A 20,689-nucleotide genomic window follows, 5' to 3' on the forward strand; every position below is an offset into this window, starting at 1 on the left:
TCTTCAGAAGATATTTTGGGGGAAGTTAACAAATTAGACAATTAATAAGAATGGTGAGAATTAAACACTTAGATACCCCAAAGTGAGGGGAGCTTTCTCATTCTGTCTAATCTTTTGAGGGTAGAAAAATTCTTCAACCAAAGTCTGTGGCTCTGAGCGTGTTCAGATCTTAGTGGGAGCTGAACACACGCTGCTGACCTACATACAGGTATTTGTTCTCAACTTCAGAGTTTTCAGTTTCTTACTAAGGTTCCTCCTTTCAGTTAAATGAACAACAAATCTATCTGCAGATTTTTTAAATTTTATTTTTAAAAAATAAATGACCATTTAAGGCACAGCAACAGCTCCAGTTGAATTATTTCTTACAAATGACTGTTGCTGTCTTCAGCATCTCTAATCCATGAAGTTGGCGTGGAAGGCATGTAGAAAAATTGAGTTGGAACATTTACTATAAGTGTATAACTGCTCTGACTGTATGGTATGTGGTTATGTTTAATGTAATGATTATAATCAAGTGGATGGCACTGGGCTATCAAATCACTGTCTAAATAAAAGAACCATCATTTTTTTCTTGACTAAGTATAGCAGCGCATGTGGCAAAAGTAATGTATTTTACTCTTTCTGTTTTTCCCCAAAACGTGCAGAATGAATATTTGATGTGTAGTGATCTTCCCACTCTGCATTTCTGTTGCATTTCATTTCCTAATGGCCCACTGGTAAAGGAAGATAATATTTCCTTAGGCTTAGGTAGGAACACTAATCTTTATATTACATCAGACTTGATGAATGGATCTCTAAAAATTTACAAGCTTTCTGGGAGGATCCAGAGGAATCTGCACAAAAGAACAGTTTGGCATCTGCTTGTGCCTCCAGAACTGTTGGAAGAGAACTCTTGTCACCTCTTTACCCCAAGATATGTCCATAGTCTGTTCTACATGTGTCCCTTAAAGAGTTCATTTCCACACCCAAGATGAAGACCAAGCAATGAAAGAAAAACACAGTAAGAATAATCTGAAAGGGAACAAAAGCCCCTACATTAAAACTCAGCCTCTGCAAAGTCTAAGAAAATGAGCTTCTTTTCATGAAAATTTGAGATTATAATGAATAGCAGAGCACTTCTTTGCCAGATGAATGGCTGCTAAATATAGCATTTCCATCAGAAGTTTCTTAGATAGTGGGTCTCTAGGTAAATGAACATCCTGCTTCTGCCCTGAAGATGTCTTTATCTTTAAAATTCCAGTCTTTAAAATATGCTTTTTATTCTTTAAAATAACTACAGAGCTCACTGACAGGCCAGGCCAGGCCTGAAAGTGCCCTCCAAGATGGCTCTCGCAGCTTATACTGCTCTTTGCAGCAGATTGCTCCAGCCAGGCTGCTTTCATCCCCTCACACGTGAAGTGCTGTAGAATTAGAAAGAGGGGGCTTGGGACTTGGCATTGCAAATGTTTGCACCCTGCCCCCTTCCCAAAGTCACTGAGTCTGGTATTAAAGATCAGAGAAAACTTTTGGAATGATTCATGAGACACCACTACACTCCCTCTCTCTGGAGCTCCCCAGTTGCCCGATTCCTTCTAGACATCAATGTGGTCTTTTATTGCTGCTTAAAAATAAATGGTATTTTGTTTGCCTACCTGACACTTTTATTAACTTCAGTCATGTGTGTATGTGCACATGTTTCTCCAGGCATGATTTCTCCCCAACACCCCCCAAATTAAAGGGGGGATGGGGAGAAAAAAGCACAACTTTATTTGAAGAGAATTTGTCCCTAATCTGTTGCAGCTGTAGGGGACCATTCGGCCAATTAAACAGAGCAGGCTTTGGCTCCTTCCCAAATGAGGTGACCACATGTTACACTTGGATCGGTCACCTCAGGGGAACTGTGGGTCACAGGGGCATCTGGTTGTCATTTCCTCTCTGGTCAGCATGAGGCAGGCAAGGAGGAAAAAAAATGTGCATTTTATTTATCTCATGTCTTGTCCTGCACCATCAAAAGTTCCAACAGCATCCAGTCAGAGCTGGAGAGGCTCACATGATGTGATGCAGTCCAGGATTTGGGAATGAGAGCTGTGTGATTGATTTGCTTAGCTTTGAGGTGTCATTAACTTATCTCTCTTTCTCTACTGCAATAGCATAAATGTGAAGGTTCTGTTAATATCAAGGAGCTATGGAAGTTTTGTGCTGTTCTAACTGACTTGAGAGTTGCTCTCCTAGGTAAGAAATCTGCCCCCTCTGTAAGAGGACATTCCCTCTGCCAGAGACAAGTGAAAAGTTCCCAGGCTGGGAGGGAACTGGGGTTTGATAGAAATGTAAGACATTGTGATTTCCAGTGTCTTGAGTGATGTAATCTCATGGTCAGCAAATAGTGTAGATCAGGAATTATGAGCAATTTTATAGCTGATCTGTAGCTTAATTGACTCCCAACCTGCACATACACCTAGGGCTGGAGGGTAACACTGGCTTCAGAGCCATCACAGCAAAGTTGTCTTCAAAAAAATCAGAAACATCTGGTTTCAACTAAACCCAGCCACTAATAAACTAATACTTATAATGAAGGGGGAAATGCTTCAATGAACTAGTCAGGTCAGTGAACTCCTTTTCCTCTGAAGGTGCCTGGCCCTCAGTTTTCAAACTGTTATGTTTAGCACAGACTGGTTATTTGGCTTTGCTAATGAAGTAGTGTCAGTGATGAAAAGGTTTTCTTGATCTGAAACTTTCATCCTTTCAGTGCTATGAATTTAGAGCTGTAAAATTTCCATTCTTGGGTACTGACCATCACAATAGCTAAGGAGTCATGAACAAGTCTGTGCAAGGCAGAGGAGCTGATAAATGTTCTTTCTTAGGCAAGGTGAGTGCAGATGTTGGTGTTAAAAAAAGGCTGTGAGACCCACTCAAGACTTAGAGAAGGAGCATATGGAGCAGCTGATGAACCATGGCAGCCTCCTTGTAAGGATCAGCCTTGATGAGAGGCTGGAAAGGAAGGAGTGGGTTGTTCCCCACATGATAGAACACAGCAGATCATACCATGGCCTGAGGCCTTGGACCAGTGTCAGACCTGACACAGGCTTTGTGGGGCAATCATTTAAAATAAGGGACAAGTGAAGTTACGGCTGTGTGCTATTCGGTCAGAAATAGTTACTCCAGTCCATATGTGAACCTCTTCAATTTCTTTGTAGAGGAAGAAAAATGACCAAGTTTTAATTTCTGTCTGGTTTTACTAACTTGTTTCTTGTCTTTCCCCCAACAGAACTTTGGTTTTTATTTCTGGAAGCTGCCCTGGCCTGAAGCCCAAGACCCAGCCTTCTACTTCCTTCATCAGTCCATACCTCCCACTCTGTTACGGGTTCTGGTTTTGCCATGTATGTGATTTTCCAAAGTGTGCTGTGTACACTACATTTGTCTGAAGAATCCTATGGTTTCTATTCTGCTTGATTTTTGAAATGTTTGCTCTTTTTCTTTATAGCTTCTAAATATCAGAAAACCTGTACAACAAAACTGAAAGTCATATGCAGTTACTAGTTAATGCTTAGTTATCAAATGGCTCTAAATCTGAAAGGAAGCAGGGGGGATTTTACTTTAGCTTTTGTCAATAACTTTTACTTTTTCCTTTGGACTTCAAACCCCTTATCCCGGTGGTTATCAATATCATAACAGCTGGTGAATAAAATTCTATGTGGCCACTTTCAACAAGACCTAGAGGGCTGAATTTTCAGGGTGTTTAAAATATGGTAGCCACCCCCTACCAAGGCTGAAGCTATGAAAATGTCAGATTTTGTCCATGAAAGACATTCAGATTTTGAGATATTATCATTGAGAAACTTGTCCTCCAATTAGGTTTCAAGCAGATTGAACACAAAACTTGATCAGAGGTGAAATGATCACTTATAAAAATTCTGACTAAGGCAGGCTGTGGGTACACAGGTGACATGGAGTGCTCCAGACAGTGCCCTTGCAGGCCATTTCAGCCGTGGTGCCACCAGGAAGGAAGGTGCTGGCATGCTTGGTGCAGGCTGCCTCACCCCCGGGGGATTTACACTACAACCAACCAACCAACCCCACACAACAGACCCCTGGCTGCTCCTGGCAAACCTCAGCTGGGCAGTCTCTGAAGCAGCTTAGGAGACTTGCAAGATAAGGTTGGAAACTTTTGAAGCTGGCCGGGAATCATTGCACCAGCTGCATATAGTCTTGAAACTTGGATAAAGAGCATTTTGCTCCATTTAAAAACAATCAGGGTAACTACTGCATTTTCAGTCAAATGCCACACGTTCTAAAAATTCAAAAGGGTGGCCTCAACTACACTGTGTTACAATCACCAGAGCTGGGAGGTCAAAGCACTTGCCATGCCCTTGATATCCTTTTAGGGCCTGAAGCTGTCTATCTATGGCACTGATAATAGGGTCTTGCATAATGAAATATTTCTCTTCTCTGATATATATTAATTCTCCAATTAATACTATTTGTTAGCAAAGTTAGAGGCCATTTTTTAATTATGGTTAAAAATACTTTCATTTTCTTCCACTTGGGAAGCTGGGACAAACTAGGAGAACTCAGTAAGTAAGTCCCATCCTTTTTGACACCTTAATAAAACCTGTCTTAATATTGGGCTCTAGAAAATGTAAGTGGCTTCCATGGAGATCTGATGGTTTAATCAACAGTGTGCAATAAAAGATGGTAATTGTGCCAATATACTCTGGTATTGTTTCCTCTTTAACATATCTCTGAGTCTTCTAAAGTTGATGACTGGGCTGAGGAGCTTGTAAGCAGTCCCTAGTCAGTTTGGTAGTGAAATTTTGATTAAAACCAAGGTGAGATTTTACATAGAACTCTGCAAAAGGAGTTAATAAATCCTATTCAATGTCATAAGAAAAAAGGAGAGAGAAAAAAAAAATTGAACCCACAAAAGCAGCCTAAATCTTCCTGGGTAACTATCAGAAGAAATGGCAAACTCAAGCATTTTATTTCTTTTCTTTTTCCCTGCATGTGCTTTTGATCTAGAGAGTGGACGTAAGTTAGCCCCGAATATTTCTAAAACATAGTAATTTGTCAACGCACTATTTGTGTAAAATGGATACTATAATAAAAACAAGTGACAAAACACTGGTCCTTTGTAGATCAGATTCAGATTTTTCTTGCATAGCCTACAATTTTCCTACTGTATTTTGTGGTCACCAATGCCAGTTCCAATGAATTTTCAAATTATAAAATGAGAGAGCTAAAACTAAACTCCTTCTGACTTAAGGTATGGATTTCTGAATTTTTTAATTAAATTTAAATTTTAGGGTAATTTAAATCATTTGCAGTTCAAAAATATTGTCAAAATAAATGGCAGATTATAAATAATTGTTGGGAATATGTTTTAATTATCCAAATATTGCAATTGTTTTATCTCAAATACTGTCCCTGAAGTCCAGACAGCTGCTTTTCAATCCCTTTACTGGCTAATATCAGAACTGAATATAAACAAGCTATGCCCTTTTAACCTGTAGAGTTTGATTGGCATTATGTTAAACTAACATACCTCTACCCTAAGAAAACACAAACCCAGCTTTTTCCAAAGTAGAAGGAAAACTGCAGGGCTTTTTGGATAAGGTCATGTTCATCCCCCTTTCCTTCCTTATTTGTAACATCTTCCAGAAGCACAGAGAAATGGCAGAGTGTTTTTGCATCACTAAAAATGGCACAGTTTGACTCAGATTAAACATAAACACAACTAAACATGAGTGGCAGAAGCAGGAGTACTTCAAGCTCCTGGAGTGAAGGTAGGGAAGGGAGGACTTGTGGCTTTATCTGCACAGAGTAATCATATACCAAAGAGTTGAATCATTTTCTGTCTCTTTCTGATTGCCTCTGATCAGATGAGAGTTATACGTCACAATTGAAGAATTTGTTATCCGTCTTTAAAAGTTCAAGTAAAGCCTAATTCTGAAATTTATCACAAAAATGTCCAAGGCTTTTAAGCAAATAGACTTGAAATAATAAAAATAATTTTTCTCTTAAATCTGTCTTGAAAGCGGCACTGTAGTAGCAAAGTCCCTGTTGAAATCAGCATCTGGCAGGGTTAGTCCTTCAGGTCCGTATCCCACCCTCATTTGTATGCATGAATTTAACTTTTTGCAGGAGAAGGCTTTTATTGAAAATTGTTTATAAAATTGACACAGGTTTATAGGATGTTAGACTCTTGTGCATAAGAAAATATTACAATTTGGCCATATGGAAAATGTATTAGAATAAATTAAAATATTATGAAAAGGTTGTAATACCTCTGTAAGTCACTTTGAACAATTCTGTGGTATGTATGAGAGAATTATGTACCTTTTAGAGGTTTCTACAACTTACATGTAAGCAAAGGAACCAATATTTTTGCTACAGTACTGTGATTTTAGGAATATTTCTGCATCTATCAATATGCAGTTAAATACAGTTCTTAGTCCAATTGATCATTTCTCTCTAAATTAAAATCCCTGATCCAATATCTCACAGGTACTTATGACCTAAATGAATTTCCAGTCCACTAACTGGCTCTTTGGTGGACCAAACTGGGGCCCCGAGTACTGGCCAACACAGAGGAAAGTTTGTTTCATCTGAGTCTGTTCAGGTTCAGCTGCACAAGCCCAAAGGCAGGAAAGTAAATATTTTGTGTACTGTTCCTTTTTTTCAGGCCCTAAATACATGGAAACAAGAAAAAAAAAAATTACAAAAACTGAAATAAAGTTACCATCGGTTGTGTTGACAGAATTGTTGTGTAGTTCAGGAAAATGAAATTGATGTAGTGATCCACAGCGCTCTTTGTCCTCTTCTTGAAGTAAAATAAGTTCTATCTTGTATTAACATTATTGATTCAGCAAGTAGTGTTGTGATATCTTATCCAGTAAAACTACAAACTGTGGTGGCAGTTTGCAGCATGGCTGAAAGCTGATTCAGCTCAAGTATCATGAGCGCGGTTAAGTAGATGAACAAATGAGAAATCTGTGTCAGGGGTGTAATATTTACAGTTTGTGTGCCCAGGAGCCCCACTGAGCATGCACTGTTTGTTTGGACAAGTGCTACTGGATTTCAGAACTGGCCCCCAGGTCAGTGTCAACACTTCTCAGCCACGGGTGGAAAAGGTTTCAGGAAATTTCTATCCAAGGCTGCAATCAGGTTTTCCCATATTTTCCTGAGTTGGTAGCTGTAGCTCGGTAAAACAAGGATGTTACTCTTGTCATGTTCTTCATGTTTTGTACTTGAAATATAATGGCAAGAACTTCCTGACATCTCTGTTATTGATTCTGCAATGTCAGAATCTGCTTTCCCTACAATCCATATGAAAATGAGGAAGTATCCTTAAACTCACAAGTTAATAGGCTCAGCAGCAAAGTCTCACAGTTTTTTGAATGTAGTTTTCTCTATCCATGTTTTCTCTAAGTGGTTTTGACAAGGGGCAGAAGAGGAATACAGATATTAAAGATATATCTAGTGAGTTGTATGTGGAAGTAAAAGTGGTTTTTTGTCTTAGTTTTATGGATTTTAGAAACTGAGATGGAAAGGAACTCCTAGGGGCATTTAAATAATAGGTGAATTGTATGCCAATGCTTTTCTTGGATTCAAACCTGTGACTTCTCCTTTTAATTATCCATATTCTCAATGTTTAAGACAAGCTAACAGCAATCATGAGGTAAAGAATCATTTAACTAGGACATACATGAACAATATTGACAATATGTCAGAAAGTAAAAGGACTTTTAAAATCGGGAAATAACCCATAAAGATATCTTAGAGAAGATATCTTAAAGTTTAGAGAATGGTATTTGAGATGATAGCATGGGGAATAAACCAGAAGGAAAAAAGAATTTAGGCTTGGTGATATCACTAGATAGTTTCCAGTTCTGCTTGGCTTTCAGGTGCAGAACTTGGATTATTGCAGCAAGAAGTGGATGTGCACACCTGTGAGGAATGATAAAGTTATTTAACTTGGCCTAGACTGTAGGGAAACATCTCAAGTTTTGATTTCACCACAAACTTTTATTCTGGACATGATCGAGGTATTCAGAACAGAATTCTGGAAATGTATGAACATAATGGACAACTCCTTTGAACATAATAAAACTCTTTTAAACACTCTGTGAAACTTCCTAGTTTCTTTACCTGTTTTTCACTACTTTTTCCATCAGAAAGTTGGGATTTTTTGCTTTGCTTTTTCCTGAAGATGAATTATTTATTTTCTGCATCTGAAGCCCTCTGCTCTGTGTACTCTAAGACAGGCTATTCCTATCTCTTTTCACCAGACTGTCACACACTTGATGACTTACATCCACTGTCATTCTTCTTAGGCAAAACAAGCCTGTTTTCTCAATCTGTACTACAGGGGTTTTTTGGGGGTGTTGTATAACTCTGCTTGCTGTTATTGCACCCACGTAACTTGCTTATGACTCATAAGCTTTCTTTACAGGGATTTAGGTAGAAGAAACATCTTTTCCAAACTCCCAAGTGTATAAATGATGAGCAGAATCATCCCTTCTTTATTCAATCACATCACTTAAATATTTTACTGGCAGAAATGGAATGTCCTTGGGATGCTGTGTTGTACAGATGTATTACAAACCAGTTAACAAGGACATTTCATGTAATCTAATTTTAATTTACATAACCTTTTACAATTGGATTATTAAAGCCTAGGCATTGTAATGCATGTGTGGAACAAGGTGCACCCCTGCCTAAGGAGCCAGAGTCACTTGGCTGCTGAGGAGAGTGCAGCATTTCATCTCACGCTTGGAGGATTCCTGCAGATTTGTGTTCTTTCATTCGGAAGAACAAACTGTCTTTAACAAACTGAAAAGTGTTTCAGGAAAGAGTTAATTAATTTCTCTATAGAAATTATGTTTCCTAACTCCATGCTAGAAAGGATTAAGTAAGAACTTGCTAATTGGAGGAGGTGGGAGGGCCGCGGATTTGTAGGCAGAGCAGGTGATAATGTAACTGGTGGAGATTACAAACTAATTGTGTGAACCAGCAATTGCCTGCCAGGTGTGTGAGATGCACAGCAGGGTGGAGCGAAGGGGTAGCTGGTGGGGAGCAGGCAAGGAGGAATTTTACATGCACTTTAAAGCTCCGAGTGAGGAGAGCCCTGATTAGCACTTTGCTCTAGGTGGCTTAGGCATGAGAGGGAAGGACAAACGGGCAGTGTAAGAAGCTGGTTGTGTTCTTACAGATTTGTTTTAAAGCATGACTCTGAGCTTCTGGGTTACATTTGACCACTGCTTGATGTTGTGTAGTCTGTTACTGTTCAGCAGCCACCTATAGGTTGGTATGAATGAGCAAGAATTTTGCTTGGTGGTATTAGTGAAATATGCCTGATTAAAACCGTGACAGTTGTTCTCTGCCGTAGAAAGGTCAGGTTTCATTCCAATTTAGGTTGCCTTTCAAACAAATCCTTGGTATTAGCTACAGCTTTAGATAGTATGGGGATTGCTGGGAACACTTTGTTATTCTCAAGTACAGGCACTGAAGAGTAATTCAGTCATTACGTATTTTAATACAAATTACAGCTTCCTGAGTAGCAACTATAAATAAGCTCTGCTGCCATGTGTGGAACAGGCAGATGAGCGTTGTGCTCTCACAGAGCAGTCCCATAATTGAGAACCAGATGCTCCTAAGCTCCAGCCCTGATTCTGGTCTTCATGTGCGTGCTTGAGTGATTGCCTGCATCAGTGAGTTGTAATTAATTAGTTAGTGCCTGGGAATGTGCAGAAGGCATAAAAGCACTACAGAAAGTATTTGAGGAGGTGTTTTGTTGCTCCACTTCCTTCCCCTCAGAACTAGGTGGTGTGACCTGTTGAAAAGCACCTAGGTAAATATGTGTTTCACAAAGAAGGGGTGTTAATATTTGTTCCATTTTCTTATTAAGTGAACTATGAAAGTGAATTGTTAAAGCTTTCTATATTAGACTGTAATGAAATTATATATTTTATTTGATAGGCAGTTAATGGTGATGTGTTTAAAGTCTCAGCCGTCAGCTGGTGCTTTATTTTGAGCTCAGCTATTATTATGGATGGTGACTTTTTTTTTATCACTGTAAGTTTTATTAATAACATTAAATACTACCATCTATAGATGATGATGGTACTGTAATAATATAATGAAAATATAGTGTTTTCACAGTGGCCCAGAGATGCAAACTGCACACATCTCTGTGTTTTAAATGAATGACTGTGCTAGGGAAAGGACCAATCCTGTTCACTTATCACTGGCTATTTTTAGGTATGTTGTAGACATACCACATACTTCTAGAGATGTTAAAGACAGTAACTTCATTTTGAACAAGGCTGTTTCTTGCATTTCTAGCAGTTATCAAAACATTTAGTGAAATATGAATTCTGCGGTTCTTGTATGATTTAAGAAATGTGAATTAATTTTAGTATTCTAACATTAATATTTCTTGGAAGGCTATTAATCACTTGACTGCCAGGTGTTTAAAAACAGTCTTTCAAATGGGATATGTACAAGGAGATGAATGTGTCTTCTATCTTCCTTTCAGCAAAGAGACCACAGCTTTTCACCCAGCCAAGCATAATGCAGGGAGGTCTGGTGGCTGAATGGCCTAGTGTGAGTAAATAATGGATAACGCAAGTAACTCAACAATAATGTAACTGCCTAACTACTGGATAACAGCTCCCTTCCCTGCCCTCCAGGCTATGCCCGGGACTCTGTTACCCTGTGGAGTGAATTTTAAAGGAGAGCACTATCTCTGTACTCAGGCTCAGCTGAGAGAGCCAAGAGCTTTGCCATGCGCCCTACGAGCTTGCCAAGGGTTTTGAAGACAGGGCAAGTTGATAAAGAGGTCTCAGGATCTGCTGTAATGCAAACAGAAACACCTTGCCTGGGAATGGCATGCCCCCAAAAGTGGTGATCAGGGATCAAGTCGCAGCTGCTAAAAGCATTTCTGCCTCAGAAGAGACAGAGTGAGCTGCAGGTGTTTGTTGTCCATGGCCCAGCTCGTGGTGCAGGTGTGAGCCAAGCAAAGCCTTTCTGCTCCACTGCTGCAGTGTTGCTGTGATGTTTCCCTGTTTTTCTAATGGCATTTCCATTATGGATGTGGAACTGTGATTGCTTGGTTTCAGTCTCTGAAGTTTCAATACTTAGACTCCTTGGAATGTGAGAGAGCAGGGGCTGGGCTCAGTGTGGTTTTGCTGGTGACATGGAGGTAGAAGAGAGAAATCTTCCCTCTTTTTAGCAGTTGAGAATATTGTATTAAACACTTCACTTCTTGGGGAGTAGTCTGCTGTTATATGGCAGATCTTTGCTGCACTAAGAAAGTGATTCTTAAAGGGCACCAGTTCTAAACCTGGGCCATGAAGAGTAAGTAAACCATCTTAATTTATACAGCACTGCCTTTGAAACATGGGTGCCACCTCTCTATTTGCCAAGACATAGGAGTGGCACTGCTTTTTTTGGAAATACTGGGTGTTTTTACTCCTCTTATTTTACATTAGAATAAAATTGTATTTTTTTAGAAGTGGGCTGTAAAGTGGACCAAAGATTTCTGTTGCAATTTGTGACTTTGCATCCCTGTCTCCTCCCTCTACCCTGGGGAAGATCCTAAAGCAACACTTCAGATTGCTGTAAAATGATAATGTGTCCCAGAAAACCTTCCCGGCTTTTCTGAGCACCAGTTTCTCTGAGAAGGCAGTTGTAAGAAGGGCTCCATAACCTTGGGAAGATGTCACAACAAATGAGCTTTTTGTGCCTGTTCTTAACCTTTCTGCTGATTATTTTAAGTATAAATATGAATATAATGAAATATCTTGCTGTACATTAAGATGTTAAGGGAATCCATAAATCTATACACCAGGCTGAATCTCATCCACACAACTTTATATGGCTTGAAACTATTGAGAAAAAAAAATAGTGTAATCTTCCTTTTCCTATAGTTTTACAAAGCATATTCTAAGTCTGTGAAATGAAGTCCACATGTGGGGTATCTGGATTCATTGGTTGGAGTCGTGGGGGGTGGGTTGGGGGATGGATAATGTAGGGTCATCAATTCTTGAGTGCACAGGAGTGCTTGTGTGAGATTAGAATAGAAGACAATTCTGAATAGAAGATAGTGCTGCATTGTCATAAAAATTAAATGAGAAGATTGCAGTGTTATCAAACTGTGTGCCTGACACTTATATAGTATAGTTTAAGTCTATTGTGAGTCCAAAACCAGTGGATTCAGGAAAAAAAAGGAAGTTTTCCATTTTCAGTTCTCTGCATCTCTCATTTCAGATGTGTGCACAATGCTCTTATGAGGTTTTGATTTGTTTTGTTTTTTCCTGTTGAATCTTATCCAGAATGCTTGAATGTGTTAATGACTCATGGAGTACAGACCTTGCCTTTCAAATGAGTTCTATTTTGTGGGCTGGTGAATTCTTAGCAGAGCACATCATCTTGATTCATTTGAAGATGATATTTAACTTCTTTTCTAAATCAAATCAGTTTCATAAAAAGGTATAGCTGACTGAGACTTACAGATAAGACCAGAACACTAGATTTCTTTTTTTTTTTTTAAGCTTAAATTCCATTCAATACTTTTTTAAAAGCTGTAGGAGTGGGAAAATAAGAATTTTCTCTTTGACTCTGTTTCCTGAAATTATTTTTAACTAACTATCAGTTATGTATGAATTTTTCCCCTTCTTTTTGGAGTTGAATACTGCTCTGCTCACTTTTGAGGGGTTTTTGTTGAATTCTTGTAATACTAGTCCTATGTGAGTTAATCTTCATGATGTCTGTAAGGATAAATATTTCTCTATAAATCTTGCATGCACCTCTACCTTTAAAATACAAAATGAGTTCTATTTGTAGATTAATTGGTACCCTTTCTCATACAAATGACAAAAGAAACCTGAAGTATATTAGTAATGTGATGGCAGTAGTACTTCAAGCCCAATTACTTTGTCTTAAATTGAAGATAAGCAGAATTGTAGAATTCACTCTAGCAATAAAGGCCACTTCTTCAAGTGGAATTAGGAAGAAATTAAAGGAATGTTTGGCAAATGTAGGTCTTTGCATGCTTTTTCATCTTGGGAGGTGTGTGGAAATAACAGAATGAAAAACAGAGTCAAGTGGGGTTTTTTAGAAGTATTATTCTACAGTTTTGACTGTTTGTGGTTGTCGTGGTTTGGTCCCTCAAAACCAGATCTTGAGGCTTGAGATAAGACACATCAAATCTGGTTATCGCACCCTAATTGTGTATTAGTTTTTTCTGTTTGGATGTATTCTTGATTGAATTCAGTCAGCGCTGACTGCCTCTGGGAAAACAGTTTTTTAAAACTTTGTGCAGGCTATTTTAACAAATGGCCAACAATGGATTTACTAAAAGGCAAGTTACAAATCTCTATCAGTGTGACACTGATAGAGATTAAAATTCAGCTGTGGGGCATCTATGTGAAACCAAAGTTGATGTGTGCTAAATAATGTGTATTTAAACTTAGTGTTTGTGTCAATCTATAAACATAAGCTTTGTGGATCTGCTTGAGTTTCATGTTAGAATTTTGTTAGTGTTCATATCAAGAAGTTCTAATGAAATTCCAAAGGAGCATAATGAGAAATTAATTCATAATAATACACGGAGCTCAAACACTGTTTAAAAATAGCAGCTGAACTACAGAAATGTGAAATAACCCTTTGTGTTATTTCCTGCAGACATATCCTTATATGTCTGCAGAACTAATCCAGGAATGTCCCCAACAATAATCTTATCCACAGGGTCAGTAACCTTCTAACATCTGTGTGTCACACTATTTTTCTTTTCCTAAATCAGAGACTCTTCAGGATCTGGTAGATATTGCCTGTCTCGAGGTAAAGAACTGATGATCAATCCTTATGCAAGGTCTGGAGTTCTCCGATAGCAGGGATTGATAGGAGGGAGAATCTAGAGTCACCTGCTCTGCTGTAGGACATGAGTGGCTCTCAGTCTCCTGGGAGCTACTAGGTCACACAGGACAGGCTCTGGTTTTGGACCTGGGTGTTATTTGCTACTTTAAAAACCTGCTGAGGTCAGGCTTTTGTGCCAGGGGGTGCAACTGGAGGTGGTGAGAGAGAAGACTTTCCTGTAGCATTGAGATTTCGGGTTGTAAGATAACCGTTATGGGGATTTTTGATAGTGAAGGACTTTAAAGAGCTTGAGAAGCATTTTCATTGCATGATCTGATTCACAATATACAGATACTCTGACTACTTAAGCAAACTTCTGCAGTGGTATTGTTGTGTACTACTTTTCACATGTTCCAAAAAAAAGTTTTTTTGATTAACTGCTCACATTCAGCATAAAAAAAACCTTTTGTCTCAGAGTCACTCCATCAAAAAAACTACTGATGAGGAGGAGAAGTTCAAAAGATACTTAATGTTTTAGATTTCTTTAAATTGTAAGAGTAGACACCTGTCACTTGAATGGAGAAGACATTGTGCTGCTTCTGCTCTGTTCTCATCAGTACAGCTTTGAATATTGGCAGTGGTAAGATTTCTTGGGAGGAAGGTGGGAGGATCACTGAGCATCATTCATAAAAACACCACCAGGAGCTGTTTGCTCTATCAGGGGAACTCATTCTGAAAGCAAAAGTCTGCATGTGCAGAACCTGGTGGACAGTCAGGGGCAGGTGCAGAACCTGAATACTGAGAGAGTTTTCTACCCAAAATTTCGTCTTTCATCTGATTTCCTATCTATTGTGGATACTGCCTTTGGAGCTCATAGAAATGTTGAAAAAAGCTAATAACTCTGAAAAAATGCTACACGTGAAAGCAGGAGCGACTACTGGCTGTGAGAAATGTAGGGTTTAAAATGAACTGAGAGAAAACCACTTAAAGGACATGGGCAAAGAGAGAACTATCAGAGAGAGGAGTCCCAATATCTGTGAGTCCTCTGATGACCAGTACAAAAATTTCTTTCAAGCCTTGAGCCCTGCATGAGAAGAAAGCCACTGAAGATTTTTTTTCTTTAGTTTTTGGATTTTTTTAAAAGGAGAGGAGAGCTGTTTAGGATTTTTTTCTTTTTGCTTTGGGTTTTTTTTAAAGGACAGGAAAGCTGTTTGACCTGGTATCCTATCTAATTACCTATTGGACTCCTCTAATACTTAAGCAGAAAGAAAGGACTTCACAAGTAAAAAAAATATATATAAAATTTAAATATGCTTAAATTGGAGATTCAATTATCTACCCAATAGTTTGAAAAAGTTCCAGGGGTCTGATGACAAATCCATTCAGTTTAAAGCAAGTCTTTAATGGGCTCTGGATTATACCTTAAAAGAGGAGACCCACCTTAGTCTGCTTATTCCCTCTTCCTCTCAATTTCCTGATTTGGAAAACTTAACACTTTGCCCCTGTCATTTGAAGTAAAAGTGAATTCCTTTATGATAAAAACACTGGAGAGGACAATAAAGATTTAGGTGAATTAAGAAGAGTTGTATCCATAAAATTCTTTCCAGTAGCCAGCACTTGGGTGGTCATCCTCTGTTCTGACTAATCTCTGCTTAGTACCACCATGTTCTCACACCTGTAGATGGAAGACTGGGCAGTAAATGAAGGGATCTGTTGGTTTTACATCTTGCTCTCTTTGTAGAAATGCAAAGTGTGACCTTCTCTGTCTTTGTTGCCATTGGTATCCTTTGTCTGATATTGTGTGACTTGTTGATTCTCCTCCCATTTGATATGAAATGTTGATATACCGAGCAAGTTTGCAAGGGAACCCTGAAAAAATCCTCTGGGTCACCATAACCAACAGGACTGCATCTTCAAGAAGGCTTGCCCCATCTTTTTAAGAGGTAGGCATTGTAATTCTGAGAAGGATAATGAATATTCTGTGATTAGGTGACTTTTTTTTGCATAATCCAGATGCAAGGTCAGATAGAACTATCATAATTACTGTAGCACAGTTCCATGTATTCCTAGAAATACATGGAACATGTACAATACAATATTCCTAGAAATCTTACTCTCCTAGATCCTAGTCTTTGAACTTGGGGGGTTTTGTGGTGGGTTTTTTCGGTTAGGTGTTGTTTTGCTTCAGGCTTCTGTTTGTTTGTTTTGGGGGTAGTTTGTTTGTTTTGTATTAGACTATATGATTGCAGGGATACAAACAAAAATATCCTGAATGGTTTTGTTGTTAGTGGTAACACTGAGCCAGTGCTATTGAGGAATAGCTGTTCCTCTCTGACTGGAGCTTCCTGTTGCTAAAATACACATCAGTTCTCACCTGTCCTGGGAGATTCTGCTTCTGGAGACAGGGAGACACATTAGATTTGTTTGTGTTTGTTTTGTTTGCTTTCATAAAGCAGTTTGGAATTGTAAACCCAAGTGTAATCAACGTTACATGACTTTGCTGTGAATGGCATAATTACATTCACATGCCAAGTGTGAAGTGCTTTGACAGTCTCGCAACAAAATTCATTCAAAGCTTTGAAGCAGAAGAAAGAAATGAAAAATCAACTATTGTCTTTTGGTGAGAATAATAACATCTGAGACTCCATCGTGCTTATCCACCAAATTCTAAGTGGAACGGCTTTTATGTGCAATAGGCTGTTTACAGCGAGCCATTTAAAATAATAGCCCGTGAGACCATTCCCTGATGCACGTTGCTATACCTGGAGAGCCTGCCAGATACCATCAGGAAAATGGACCATAAAAGCAATCCAAAACCTACATTCTTAGTGGAATTTATCTGATAAATACCTTGCAAAATCCTAAGTGTTTCATTCATCTTTTTTAAGTGTGATACACTGATCTGCTTATCTGTTTAGCCTCACTGGCAGCATTCTCTCCCGAGGTTAAAACACGTAAGGAAGACACATCCATTCACTTTAATAACTGTTATGTCCCGAAGAATAAGAGCTGCAGAATCATTAATTAAACATGATTGTTCTGGGGAAGGTCTCCTGATGAAGATGTATGTATGACTCACTCGGTGTCGGTAAACTCTATTTCAAATACAGTTTTTCACGTTTGACCATTTTCAGTGTCAGGTAAAAACTTGTCAACAAAAGAGCCTGTGTATCTAAAAGCATAATTTGTAATAGACGTTCAACCAATCCCTTTCACCTCCTTCTGCTATCTGTAACATTCAATAATGGAATTATGGCAGATGAATAGTCCTATATTTTTGTCATAAGACTAGAAGCTGGGAAATTTTTGGCATCAAACTCTGTGAGAGATGGAAATTTTTTAATGTAAAATTTCTGTTTAAACACAGGACTGTGTGATTTCAAATTTTATTTTAATGCCACTTCAGAATAAAATCACAACAATTTAAAGTTTTTCTTGAAGACATTTGAAGAAAAGTATCTTAAGCAAAACACTATTTCAGACAAAATCAAAATATTTCTGTCAAGTATAATATAAATCCCAGTGTCTTACTAGAAATATCCAAGTGTTTGATAATAATGTGCTTCTGATGAAAAGAAGCTGCATTTCTGTGAAGTATATTTGAAGTCAGAAGAGGTTTCATCTTCCTTTTTTCCTCGCCTTATATTTCACCTATATCCTTGATTCTTTCTTATGTAGATGTCCACCTTCTGTTTCTTCATAATTTCAAACACCCCTGCCTTTTCCTTGATGTGTTTTTTTTTTTCCCATCTATAAGATATTTCTCACAAACTTAATTAAGTAGACCTTTGTCTTTAAACTGCATGACTGGGAGATACCAGAAGCTACTCTAATAGAAGCATAATAAAATAGAGGCACAGAGTTTTTTGCCTGTGCTTGAAAGTGGAAGGGCAGCCATGTACTTTGTGACTCTGAACAACAGGGTAAATTTTCCCTTCCACCTCTACACAGTTTTAATTAATATATTCCAATATAAGTAGTAAGCTGAAGGCCTCCTTTTGCTTCTCTTCAAGACCAGTAGTAACTAACAAAACACCCAGAACAAAGTGTGTAAGTTTATAAACATAACTCAGTGGATGCTGGATCCCTTAAAACTTGGGAAACACAAAGGTATCATCTATTAATTGATGTAGTTCTAAAAGTGTCCTTTGACAAGGTGAGCAGAGGGTGTTTTTGTTCTATTCAAGGTATCCTTAGGTTACCTACCTGGAAAAAGAATTTGATGTGTATGTGAATATAAAGTTGTGAGTGGTTTGTAGGGTAGAAATTGTTAATTCTGGCCAAGAACACAAACATCTGCCATCTATTCCATGAGAATTTTGGAAGTAGCTCCACCACTGCATGCACAGACCAACAGACCCTGTCTGTTCCTAGCTATGGGGCCATGTGTATCTATAGGAGCAGTTAGGTCTGCGTGCCTTTTTTTGTTTCCCACTAAAAATGCAGAGATGACATGTGGGTTTATGTTCCAAAGTACTGTCCTTAGACTCTTTCTCAAATACATTCTGCTCCACAGCAGCAGTACTGGAATTGTGAATTTCTTGTGGTCAACTTTTTTCTATCAGCCTGAACAGAGGGAGTGGTTTCCAAGTAAAACTGCAGATGTGCAACCTGGCACTTCCAGAGAATCTTTTATCAGGACAAATGCTTCTTTGGTCAGTGAAAATATTTGCTAAAATGGAGAAAGATAAAAGAAATGCCCTGAAATAGATGGTAAGTGAAACATCAGCTGGGCTGGTGGGCTGTGGGTTGGTGCTGAGACTCAAAAATTCCACTCAAAGATTTGAGCCTCTCTATTTGCAAAGGAGTGACCTAAATTTGTTAATGTCTTTTTTGAGGCTGACTCTTGTACTTTGAGGAAAATCCTCCAGAGATACTGGTTTCCCTCACATGTAGAATGTGAATCATATGGAAAATCTACCAGAGCTGGGTGGGAGCAATTCTTTCAAGCTGAGATAGGATGCTGAGATTTAGCCCTTTCCTTTGGGACCAGATGCCAGATCTGTGTTCTGACTATCTTTGGTACATATGTGAATCTCCAAAAGGGCTCATTTATAAAAGGAGTAGAATATCTGATCTGAGATCAGTCATGTAGATCTAAGGGAAGGATTTTGCCTTGAGTGTGAATTAGTCTCAAAGACAAAATTCACAGCAGCCTACTTGTTAATGAATTACAAAGTCTTTATTTTTAAACATTTTAAGTCTTCTTAAGTTCCCACAAGGAACTCATTATGCTTTGCACTTGGAAGAAAATGGAGAAAGCGTTAAGTGGTGCTTTGGAGGGTGGGGAGTCTGGTTCCAATACAGATGAAGTTGGTGCAATTTTACACATGTAATATAAATAAAGGTAATGATAAATAGGGCATGCACAGTAGGTAGCTGCATGCCCTAATCTGTGATATGATGCATATTTATGAATGTGAATATAATTAAAAGCTGGTGCTCCAAGTGTCAATCAGCCCAATTTATACACAGATCATTAGAGGAAATGTTTCTCTTGAAATGGCAGAATATGTGGAGTGCGGACCTGGGCGTGCAGATTATATTTTTTCCCATTTCTTCATTTAGAGCTTCCTTTTATGGCTTGAGACCTGGAAAGTCCTTGAAAAAAACATTAGGAAGATATTTATCTAATTAATTGCTTTTAAGTCTTGACTGTGTGTGTGGGTTTTCAGGTTTTTCTTTCCTTTTTTTCTTAATGTGAGTTGCAAAGCAACAGAGGCATAATTAGTTGAATTTGGAGGATTTGTTCAAAAACTTTTGAAATAACTTAAAAATAAGCAAGTTTTTCAGTATCAGTAGAAATTTCAGATAATGTCTAGGGATACTAAGTTTGATGAAAATACTCTGGAAAATTATGATTTTGATGTGATGATGTTCTCTCCTTGTAACAGCAGTTATTTCAAGGAGATTTAGGGCCCTGGTCAGTGAGGTGGCACAATATTATCAAAGCCCATATCAGGGGCCCTTGGGATTATTAGGGGTTCAAGGGGAAGAGATATGGACTGGAAGCCACTTGAAGCTTCATGTGGACAATGTGCCCAGCTTATTTTATAGCCACATTTGTGAGAGGGGGAGGATGCTAATTCTCCATCCTCTGGGAAATGCTTGCTCTGGATCAGAGGCTGCAGAGCATGTGCAACTGGTACCTGAAGGAGGCCAGCATTTGTCTGGTTATGGGAGAGGAGGGAATTCATGTGTTGGGTTGACCCTGAGTTGATGGACAGTCTTTAAGACCAATTACGCTTCTCACAATTTACATATTTGAACCGCACAGAAAGGCGGGACTTCCCCTTTTGGTCGGAGCTCGCCTGCTGGAAGGTGGGGGGGCTCCGAGCCTCCCGGCCCCGCTGGGCCGGGCCGGGGCCACTGCCCCTTTCCCCCTTTCTCAGCACCACGGCACGGACCCTGGGTCGCTGGGGGGGACTGTCCCAGAGCCGCAGGCAGCTCAAACCAGCCATGGACTGCTCACAGCTAAACCCATCCAGCGCAGCTTCTGGGGACAGGCGGGTCCCTCTCCTCTCCATGCGGAGCCGGCGGAGCCAGCGGGAGCCGGCAGAGCCTCCTGTCTGCAGCCAGCACACTTCGTGCTGAACTAAAGAAGACACCGTGCAGCCAGCAGCACAGAGGGAGCGAGGCTTTCTCCACCGTAAAGCCCGAACAAGAACACCCTTCAACATGGCGGTTTCAGAGTCAGAGAAAGAGAAGTGAGTCACGTGGGACGGAGCTGGAAATGGCGACAGGAGAGAAGAGGGCGGTGCCGCGATTCTGGCGCGCAGCTTAAAAGAAACCTTCTTGCATGCCGTGGTAAGAAACCGTAATACCACAAACTGTTTGTCTCTTTAACCCAATGAAA

The 20,689-nt window shown here is 39.2% G+C and overlaps 1 long non-coding RNA gene across 1 annotated transcript in view; it reads left to right on the plus strand.

Moving 5' to 3' along the window:
- Nucleotides 1-20,689, plus strand: part of LOC116448987 — a 108,172-nt gene that overhangs the window by 37,867 nt on the left and 49,616 nt on the right. The window contains exon 5 of the long non-coding RNA XR_004242186.1: nt 3,245-3,356. This is a non-coding gene — a long non-coding RNA (uncharacterized LOC116448987). The remainder of the gene's footprint in view (nt 1-3,244; nt 3,357-20,689) is intronic.

This window comes from Corvus moneduloides, chromosome 10 (genome assembly GCF_009650955.1).
Source record: "Corvus moneduloides isolate bCorMon1 chromosome 10, bCorMon1.pri, whole genome shotgun sequence".
NCBI lineage: Eukaryota > Metazoa > Chordata > Aves > Passeriformes > Corvidae > Corvus > Corvus moneduloides.